General features: G+C 34.7%; 1 pseudogene; it reads left to right on the top strand.

Moving 5' to 3' along the window:
• The first annotated feature begins 264 nt into the window (after window positions 1–264).
• On the top strand, window positions 265–362 carry LOC116470015 (U6 spliceosomal RNA; annotated as a pseudogene).
• The last annotated feature ends 11,115 nt before the right edge of the window (window positions 363–11,477 follow it).

The raw sequence follows: 11,477 nt of genomic DNA, 5'->3' as shown, positions 1-11,477 counted from the left end.
ACAGAAACAGCCTATAAGAATGAAGAGTGAATTGATTTTCAACAAAGGTGTGTAAGTAATTCAATGGAGAAATATGGTCATTTTATTAAGTGTTAAGAAAACAGTGAATGATACAGGACACAAGATATGTGTCCTGTAATTCACTATGTACAATAATAGCAAATACTGAATTATACGGGATACACGGTGAATAGACAAAGATCAATTATGTTTCTGTAGACTAGCAATGACTGATAAGAAATTTTCTAAAAAAATAAAAACACTGCTCACTTTGACAGTACACCTACTAATATTGGAATAATACAGAGTAGACTAGAATGCACAAGAATGACATGCAAATTTGAGAAACATTACATATGTGTGAGATACATATTATATGAAGTACCTGACATAGATAAATTCATAGAGGTACAGTGTAGAAAGGTAGTTATTAGGGGTTGGGTCAGGGAGGGAATGGGGAGTTATTGCTTTATGGATACAGATATTCATTTTGGGAAGATGAAAAATGTTCTGGAGATGGGTGGTGGTAATGGTTGCCCAACAATGTGAATGTACTTAATGTCACTGTAGTATACACTTAAAATGGTGAAAACGTAAACTTTAAGTTATGTATCTTTTTTTTTACATACTTTAAGCTCTGAGATACATGTGCAGAACATACAGGTTTGTTGCATAGCTATACACATGCCATGGTGGTTTGCTGCACCCATCAACCTGTCACCTACATTAGGTATTCCTCCTAATGCTATTCCTCCCCCAGCCCCCCAACCCTTGACTGGCCTCTGTGTGTAATGTTCCCCTCTCTGGGTCCATGTGTTCTCATTGTTCAACTCCTACTTAGGAATAAGAACATACAGTGTTTGGTTTTCTGTTCCTCTGTTAGCTTGCTGAGAATGATGGTTTCCATCTTCATCCATGTTGCAAAGGACATGAACTCCCCCTTTTTTATGGCTGCATAGAATTCCATGGTATATATGTGCCATATTTTCTTTATCCAGTCTATCCTTGATGGGCATTTGGGTTGGTTCCAAGTCATTGTTATTGTGAATAGTGCTGCAATAAACATACATGTGCACATGTCTTTATAGTAGAATGATTTCTAATCATTTGGGTGTATACCCAGCAATGGGATCACTGGGTCAAATGGTATTTCTAGTTCTAGGTCCTTGAGGAATTGCCACACTGTCTTCCCCAATGGTTGAACTAATTTACACTCCCACCAACAGTGGAAAGCATTCCTTTTTCTCTACAGCCTCTCCAGCATCTGTTGTTTCCTGACATTTTAATGATTGCCATTCTAACTGGTGTGAGATGGTATCTCATTGTGGTTTTGATTTATATTTCTCTAATGATCAGTGATGATGAGCTTTTTTTCATGTTTGTTGGCCACATAAATGTCTTCTTTTGAGAAGTGTCTGTTCATATCCTTTGGAGATTTTTGAAGGGGTTTTTGTTTTTCTCTTGTAAATTTGTTTTTCTTTGTAGATTCTGGATATTAGCCCTTTGTCAGATGGATAGATTGCAAACCTTTTCTCCCATTCTGTAGGTTGCCTGTTCACTCTGATGATAGTTTCTTTTGCTATGCAGAAGCTCTTTAGTTTAATTAGATCCCATTTGTCAATTTTGGCTTTTGTTGCCATTGATTTTGATGTTTTAGTCGTGAAGTCTTTCCCCACGCCTATGTCCTGAGTACTACTGCCTAGGTTTTTTTCTAGAGTTTTTATGATTTTAGGTATTATGTTTAAGTCTTTAATCCATCTTGAGTTAATTTTCCTATAAGATGTAAGGAAGGGGTCCAGTTTCAGTTTTCTGCGTATGGCTAGCCAGTTTTCCCAACACTATTTATTAAATAGGGAATAATTTCCCCATTGCTTGTTTTTGTCAGATTTATCAAATATCAGATGGCTCTAGATGTGTGGTGTTACCTCTGAGGCCTCTGTTCTGTTCCATTGGTCTATATATCTGTTTTGGTACCAGTACCATGCTCTTTTGGTTATTGTAGCCTTGTAGTATAGTTAGAAGTCAAGTAGAATGATGCCTCCAGCTTTGTTCTTTTTGCTTAGGATTGTCTTGGCTATACAGGCTCTTTTTTGGTTCCACATGAAATTTAAAGTAGTTTTTTCTAATTCTGTGAAGAAAGTCAATGGTAGCTTGATGGGGATAGCATTGAATCTATAAATTATTTTGGACAGTGCAGCCATTTTCACAATATTGGTTCTTCTAATCCATGAGCATGGAATGTTTTTTTTCCGTTTGTTTGGGTCCTTTCTTATTTCCTTGAGCAGTGGTTTGTAGTTCTCCTTGAAAAGGTCCTTCATATCCCTTTTAAGTTGTATTCCTAGATATTTTATTCAATTGTGAATGACAATTGTGAATGGCAATTCACTCATGATTTGGCTCTCTGTTTGTCTATTATTGGTGTATAGGAATGCCTGTGATTTTTGAACACTGATTTTATATCCTGAGACTTTGCTGAAGTTATTTATCAGCTTAAGGAGATTGGGGCTGAGACGATGGGGTTTTCTAAATATACATTCATGTTATCTGCAAACAGAGAAAATGTGTCTTTCTTTCTTTCTATTTGAATACCATTTATTTCTTTCTCTTGCCTGATTGCCCTGGCCAGAACTTCCAATATTATGTCAAATAGGAGTGGTGAGAGAGGGCATCCTTGTCTTGTGCTGGTGTTTAAAAGGAATGCTTCCAGCTTTTGCCTATTCAGTATGATACTGGCTATGGGTTTGTCATAAATAGCTCTTATTACCAAGGCCTTTTCTGCATCTATTGAGATAATCATGTGGTTTTTGTCATTGGTTCTGTTTATGTGATGTATTACATTTTTTGATTTGCATATGTTGAATCAACCTTGCATCCCAGGGATGAAGCTGACTTGATTGTTTTCAACTTGACTGTTTGTTGGGCTGCTGGATTCGGTTTGCCAGTATTTTATTGAGGATTTTTGCATTGATGTTAATCAGGGATATTGGCCTGAAATTTTCTTTTTTTTTCTGTGTCTCTGCCAGGTTTGGTATCAGGATGATGCTGGTCTCATATAATAAGTTAGGGCGAAGTTCCTCTTTTTCTATTGTTTGGAATAGTTTCAGAAAGAATGGTTCCAGCTCCTCTTTGTACCTCTGGTAGAATTTGGCTGTGAATCTGTCTGGTCCTGGGCTGTTTTTGGTTGGTAGGCTCTCAATTACTGCCTCAATTTCAGAACTTGTTATTGGTCTACTCAGAGATTCTACTTCTTCCTGGTTTAGCCTTGGGAGGGTGTATGTATCCAGAAATGTATCCATTTCTTCTAGATTTTCTAGTTTATTTGCATAGAGGTGTTTATAGTATTCTCTGATGGTAGTTTGTATTTCTGTGGGATCAGTGGTGATCTCCCCTTTATCTTTTTTTTTATTGTGTCTATTTGATTCTTCTCTCATTTGTTCTTTATTAGTCTGGCTAGAGGTCTATGTATTTCATTAATCTTTTCAAAAAACCATCTCCTGGATTCACTGATGTTTTGAAGGTTTTTTCATGCTCTATCTCCTTCAGTTCTGCTCTGATTTTAGTTATTTTTTGTCTTCTGCTAGCTTTTGAATTTGCTTTCTCTTGCTTCTCTAGTTCTTTTAATTGTGATGTTAGGGTGTCGATTTTAGATCTTTCCTGCTTTCTTCTGTGGGCATTTAGTGCTATAAATTTCCCTCTAAACACTGCTTTAGCTGTGTCCCTGTGATTCTGATATGTTGTGTCTTTGTTCTCATTGGTTTCAAAGAACTTCTTTATTTCTACCTTAATTTTGTTATTTACCCAGTAGTCATTCAGGAGCAGGTTTTTCAGTTTCCATGTAGTTGTGCAGTTTTGAGTGAGTTTCTTAATCCTGAGTTCTAATTTGATTGCACTGTGGTCTGAGAGACTGTTATGATTTCCATTGTTTTGCATTTGCTGAGGAGTGTTTTACTTCTAATTATGTGGTCAATTTTAGAATAAGTGTGATGTGGTGCTGAGAAGAATGTATATTCTGTTGATATAGGGTGGAGAGTTCTGTAGATATCTATTATGTCTGCTTGGTCCAGAGCTGAGTTCAAGTTCTGAATATCCTTGTTAACTTTCTGTCTTATTGATCTATCTAATATTGACAGTGGAGTGTTAAACTCTCCCACTATTATTGTTTGGGAGTCTAAGTCTCTTTGTAGGTCTCTAAGAACTTGCTTTATGAATCTGGGTGCTCCTGTATTGGGTGAATATATATTTAGGATAGTTAGCTCTTCCTGTTGCATAGATCTGTTTACCATTATATAATGCCCTTCTTTGTCTTTTTTGATCTTTGTTGTTAAAATCTGTTTTATCAGAGACTAGGATTGCAACCTCTGCTTTTTTTTTTTCTTTCCATTTGCTTGATAAGTATTCCTCCATCCCATTATTTTGAGCCTATATATGTCTTTGCACATGAGATGGGTCTCCTGAATACAGCACACAGATGGGTTTTGACTCTATCAAATTTGCGTGTCTGTGTCTTTTAATTGGGGCATTTAGGCCATTTACATTTAAGGTTAATATTGTTATGTGTGAATTTGATCCTGTCATTATGATGCTAGCTGGTTATTTGCCCATTAGTTGATCCAGTTTCTTCATAATGTTGATGGTCTTTATAATTTGGTAACTTTTACCACAGTAAAAAAAAAAAAAAAAGAAATCAAAGAAATAACACATACATTAGCATTGAGAAATATAAAATCCTCAGGGATAAATAGCCAAAGTGTTTTGAAAAGAAGAACTTACATTATCAATTTCAAGACTTACTGTAATCTTCAGCAATCACAATTTTGTGTCAAGATAAACACATAGATCAAAGGGACAAAATAGAGTCCAGACATAGGCCAGTCCCCATATGGTCAACTGACTTTCAACAAAGATGCATAGGTAATTCGGCAGAGACACTATAGTTCTTCTATTAATAGTGTTGAAAACATTAGATATTGGATATCTATTTGCAAAAATATAAACTCCAATTCATATCTCTAAAAATAAACAAAATTATACTCAAAATAGATTACAGACATAAATATAAAACCTAAAAATATGAAATTTTTAAAAGAAAACATAAAATAAGATTTTTTATAACTTTGAGTTAGGCCAAAGTTTCTCAAATGCCTCACTATTGAATTGCATAATTCTTTATTGCAGGAGGCCGCCCTGTGTGTCATAGCATATTTAATGGTATTAATGGCCTCCCCCCACAAGATGCCTATCGTGTTCCTCTTGTGACACCAAAAGTGTCTGCAGACGTTGCCAGTGTTCTGTGGATGGAAACATTTCCCATGGTTGAGAACTATGTGTTTAGAGAAAGGGTGTTTTATCTATCATGTCAAAAGCACAAACAATACAAGAAAAAAATTGATGAATAGAACTTTATTATAATTAAAAATTTCTGTTCTTCAAAAGACACTATTAAGAGAATGAAAAGGCAAGACAAGCCACAGGCTTGGAAGAAATATTATCAAATCACGTATCTGAAAAAAAAAGGACTTGAATGCAGAATATATAAATAACTCTTAAACCTCAATAAGTAAACACATATTACAATAAAAAACAGCAAAAAATTTGAAGATACTTCATTAAAGAAGATAAATGGCTCAATTATACACTCCATAATACATTTCAAAATATCATATTGTGTGTGACAAATATATACGATTTTGTTTGTCAATTTAAAAATGTTTAAAGTATATGTGTAGTGTATCAAGCTCCTTTTTATTGCTATAAGGAAACATCTGAGGCTGAGTAATTTATAAAGAAAAGAGGTTTATTTGGCTCATGGTTCTTCAGGCTGTACAGAAAGCATAACATTGGCATCTGATCAGCTTCTGGTGAGGCTTCAGGGAGCTTTTACTCATAGCAGAAAGCAAAGTGGGACCCAGGTATTATACTGCAAGAGGGAGAGCAAGGGGGTATGGGCAGGTGTCACACTCTTCTAAACAACTGGATCTCATGTAAACTACCATGGCTACCACTCACTCATCACCAAGGAGATGATGCTAAGCCATTCATAAGGGTTCTGCCCCCATGATTCAAACACCTCCTACCAGGCCCCACCTCTAATACTGGGATTACATTTCAACATGGAATTTGGATGGAACAAATATCCAAACCATATCAGATAGCAAATGAGCACATAAAAAGGTACTTAACATAATTTGTCATTAGGTAAATGCAAATTAAAACCAGAGTGAGTTGCCCCTATGTAGCTATGATAGCATCTAAAATCATACAGATGAATGATACCAAGTATTGGCAAGAACATGGAACAACTGGAACTCTCATGCTTTGCTGATGTAAACTGCTAAAATAACTTTGAAAAATAGTTTGGAAATTTCTTAAAATTTTAAATTTATGCCTACCATATACTCATTCATTCCATTCCACTTATGAGAAATGAAAGTATACATCTATATAAAAATATTTTTAAAAATTGAAAATTTTTGCCTTTTAAAAATAATCTAAATCTGGAAAGTATCCAAATGTCCATCAACATGTGAATAAAGATTTGTGAACTACCCACACAATAAAATACTACACAGCACTAAATAGGAAAGAACTATTGATCCACATACAAACATAGACGAGTCTCCAAATAGTTATGCTGAGTGAAAGAAGCCAGATATGAACGATAACATATGAAATAATTTCATCTATATAATATTCTAGAAAATACAAATTAAAATGTTAGAAAGCAGATCAATTATGGCCCAGGGATGTGAGGGCTAGAGGGGTGGGATGTAGGGATTCTAAGTGGGTAGAAGGAAACTTTTGGGGGTGATGGATACATTCATTAAATTGACTGTGGCAAAGGTTTTGTAAATGTATGCATATGTCACTTTATTATGTGTCAATTATACCTCAATAAAACTGTAAAAAGTAAGGAAGGGGGTTTGATTACTTAATAGAATACATAAGTAACTCTATCTCTCTACTGAAGACTTAACATTTGCATTATTGTGTTACATATTTGAAATGCCTTGTAGCATCTTACTTAGTTTAAACTAGCATTTTTTCAATGCATTATATATTAGGATCTTTCACTCGACATTTTTTCTTTTCATGTAATACCTATCGTTATCCTCGAGTACCAGTTATGGTACAGATCTCACTTTAGAAAACACTGGTCTTGAGCTGTAAGCAATGGCACAGTGTCTGACTGGAAATTACAGTTATCGAGAGGGTAGCCACGATATTTGGGTAAAGGCCTACTGAGAATTAAGTAGATTCTATGCAAATTTTTACTTGGATATATACATGTACCATGGTAGCAAGTAAGTCCAAGCAGGCATTAGGAAAAAAGTTAGTGTCAAGATGATAGCTAAATTCCAGAAGGTCAGCATCCAAGAAAGGGACAGGAATTTAAAAGAAATAGTAGATGGACAGAAGAAGCATAGGTGAGCACTAGATGTCAGGATACTTAAAATAATTTGCATAACGGGAAGGTTCCACACTAGGCTTAGCCAGAATAAGACTTGTGGGTAGAGTGAAAAAAAGTGATTTATCTGAGAGAAGACCTAAGTAAAAATTAAAGCATATGCTGAAAAATGAGTATTTTTTGAAAAGATTTGCATTGATCATATATTGCATTGATCATATATAGTCCTAAAATTTATGATTATTTCATCAGACAATTTTTCTGAGAAATGCATTTATTGCAATGACAGGGCTTGATATAAGTATACTCTGATCACTAAAATCAAACGGTACTTTGAGGAATTAGATCTAGTAGCCTTCTACAAAGTTTCAATGTGGTATCTCTGAAGTGTTTGCATTCACTCAATGTTGAATTAAAAAAGAAGTCTGTAGACAAAATTCTAAACATCACCTGACTCTCCTACTACTTCCCTGTCCAAATACGTTCCTTTTCTTAATTATTACTCTTCCAGGATAAATAGACAATAAGACTGACAAATCAAACAATCAAACATATTAGGGTATTTGGGGGTTTAGTTGGCAGCATGTTGCAACTTCTTCCAAATCTGTTTTAATATTAAACCATAGGAATACATTGAATCTGGTAAACACAATAATAACATACTTTTTCCATTCAAACTTCACTAATTAATCCTTGTCCTTTCGGTGTAAGAACAGAGACTCTTTCTGACTAAGAATCCCGTATTTACAGTAAAACACCAAAATGTTGATGTACTTGTCTTTTTATTTGTTTATGTTTTCTTCTAGATGAGACATTGGTAGAGAGTTCAGTGAACATTGTACCTTGGCTGGGTTCCTTATACTCACACTCTACGATAAGAAATCAGCTATGTGTTATTTATTAAGAAAATGCTCCCAGGAGAAACCCATATGGGAATGGAGAAAGCAGGGCTTGATATTGGAAGAAGCCAAGCAAAGGTAAAATTCAGGCGAAGTCTCAGTCTCAACCTGATTGCACAGGGAAGCTGTGAAGTGTAGATCAGGACTCAGAATTTGTCCCCAGTTCAGTAAAGGGAGCTAGGCTTTTATAATTCTGCACCAGTCATTGGCTAAAAGCTACCCTGGAGGGACATAAATTCCCAGGCACCTGTGGCTCCCACCACTGGTGGGCAAAGCAGCTCTAGTAGTCCAAGGACATTCCTCCAAAACAAGTTGAAAGGGTAGGTGTAAAGCCCTTAGAAGCTGAGGCATTTTGGTCTGAACACTGAGAGTGCCCACTACAAGTGAGTTGTGAGTGTATGTGAATTCAATGGAGTGAGCTAAGATTCATTGGGGGTGGGGGTGGTGTGTCTTGTCAGTATTGTTTTAAAATCAAGCACAGAAAGCATTCAGTGGTTTCGTTGCCAAGTGTACAGCATCTATTTCCAAGTCTTACTTCAAGAATTTACATTTTTCTGTGTTCCTAAGAAGAATGATAAAAGCAGAAGAAGAAAAATTTTTATTTCCACAGAGACAGGCTAATTTTTTTATTTTAGGACAGTAAGTAATATACAATGATAAACCTTTGCAATTCATAAATATTTTCCTATTTATTATATGTGATGGCTGAGTTAACAATTTATTCATATTTTAATCAAATTCCATTTACTTTTCCCTTAAATAGAATAGGTCAGAAGTTCAATAACAGAACTTTTTTCAACTGGTTATTTTTGAAAGGCTTCCTATAATGAATATCCAGTTGAAAAAAACTTAACCCTTAAATTCTTTAAGGCAATGTATTTCAGGTTATGATTCCAGGGTCATTTACATCAAAAATGCTTGGGGAATTGTTAAAAAACCTCCATAAATCCTACCCTAGGGCTCCTGATTCCTGATGGTGAGATCTTGAGTATGCCTTTTTACAAAAGATTCCTAGATGCCTACATATATACAAGAATGAAAACCTCTGCTGTAAATGGTAGAGATGTTATATACAGGTGTTACTTAAAAAAAAAAAAATGGAAGCTACTAGAAGGATTTACTGAAGCAGATTAAGCAGAAGAAAGTTCAGAGAAAAGTTCAGAAGTAAAGCTCTGCCCTATTACTTTTCTTAAGTTTTGTAGTGGCTGCCAGGTATTTTCCCCGCTTTCAGCACTGCTTCCATATCTGCCTCAAAGGCCAAGAACCAATGTCATCTTTTGGTAGCTATAAGTGTCCGCTCTAGCTTATGCTCTGTCTTTCCAATGAACTTCCAAGGGATTTTGGATTACATCAGTCACATGCACTTTTATGGTCTTGTCTTATGGTTATTTTGTCTCACATTTATTCCACCTTATTTAATGTAGGGTCATCCTCATTAAATTCTGAGCCTATTTATTATATAAATTTGTATTCCTCACAGCACGAACTTGTCTTTTTATTAGGTTTAGCAAATAGTTTAATAATAATAATAAAATAACAGATTATAGAATCTACTAAGGACTTCCAGTATTAGTTTTACTGGCTAACAATTCATTTTGGTCTTACAAATAACTACCCATCTCATCTACAGCTATACCCACTCCATACATAATCCCCATAAATCATCCCTGAAACCATTCCATATAAACATGTAATCTAAGTTAATGCTTCCTGGTTACCAAAAATAGATTCATTCCAAAGAAAAATTCATTGGCCCACTCCAATCTCTTTATTTCAAACTTATTTTCACCTTGAACACTACCTATATTAAAATTATGGTTTACTACAGCTCTGTCCTGAATGTTCTATTTTTACTCTATAATAAAATTGAAGACTTCGACTGTTCAAGATAATAATCTCAGTTTCCTCAACCAGTGTTGTGGAAATTGACACCTGGCCTTTGTCTTATCAAGACTTGAGCAGTAAAAAAGACTCAGCATTTAATTTTATAGTAATTTGAGAATGTAAGATCATAACTGAAGTGTTGATTGGTTAACATTTTTCTCATGAGGCATGCTATTAAATATTTTTATCATCACCATTTCTGGGACTCTGTTAAGAACTCTTTTTGGTAGACTACAAATAGGGTGCAGTGTATACTGCTTGGATGTTGGGTGCACCAAAAATCTCACAAATCACCACTAAAGAACTTAATCATGTAACCAAACACCACCTGTACCCCAATAACCTATGGGAAAAAAAGAACTCTTTTTGGAATAAACTGTAAACTTTACATATCTTTGTCAAAAAATTGTAATTTACTGTAAAAATTATGTAATATCAATTTTAGGAATATATATACATTTTGCTGCTCTGATTTTAAGATAAATAGGGAATTAAATTTGGTAGATAAATGTACATTAATCTTGTACTAGCTATTTCAATTTTCAGTTACCATACTGTGAACAGCTTTAATAGAATCTATGATTCAAGTATTCTTAGCATTCTTTTTTTACTTTAGAAATAGCTACTGTGAAATGTAAAAATGTATTTTAAAAGACTGCAAACATTAATCAAAGCTAGATCATAGCATGTATTTTTGTATGGGCAGGAATCTTTCTGTTAGTTTAAAGAGAAAAAGAAATTGTTTTAGGAAGTAGAAATGTAAAGTTAGGATTATTGTTTTAATCTAAATAAATCACATACTTATTAGAAATACAGTAAAGGAATAAATAGCATACTTGCAACTGTGCAATAACATATATGAATCTCTGCTACTAGTTCTGAGCATATGTTATGCTTTTGATCCAGCTTGGTTTAGAGAGTCACCTAAATTCCTAGTCTGATTTATATACCTCTCCTGTGATGGCCCTAGGAATCTGCAATACTTCTATCACAATAAACTTAACGTTAACTTTTTTGCTTTATGTCCCCAGTATGAGACAGTACTGTCAAGGGGTAGATGCTTAATACATAATTAATAAGTAAATGAATTCATTTCATGATTTATAAATAAAATAAAATAAACGTGTCATAAAGAAAAAGTGAAAGAAAGTTTTGCCTGTCAATTTTCCCATGTTTAGAAATGTTATAAAAAGCTACTGGAAGCATCTACTAAGGCAAATCTCAGGGTACAGAGATGTATAGAAAGTGGCCTCTGCTCTCCAGTTTTTTATCCAATAGGACAACTGAGA

Source organism: Hylobates moloch, unplaced genomic scaffold (genome assembly GCF_009828535.3).
Source record: "Hylobates moloch isolate HMO894 unplaced genomic scaffold, HMol_V3 SCAFFOLD_5, whole genome shotgun sequence".
Classification (NCBI taxonomy): Eukaryota; Metazoa; Chordata; class Mammalia; order Primates; family Hylobatidae; genus Hylobates; species Hylobates moloch.
Note: the sequence above shows the minus strand (reverse complement) of the source record. Positions and strands in the feature narration are given on the sequence as shown.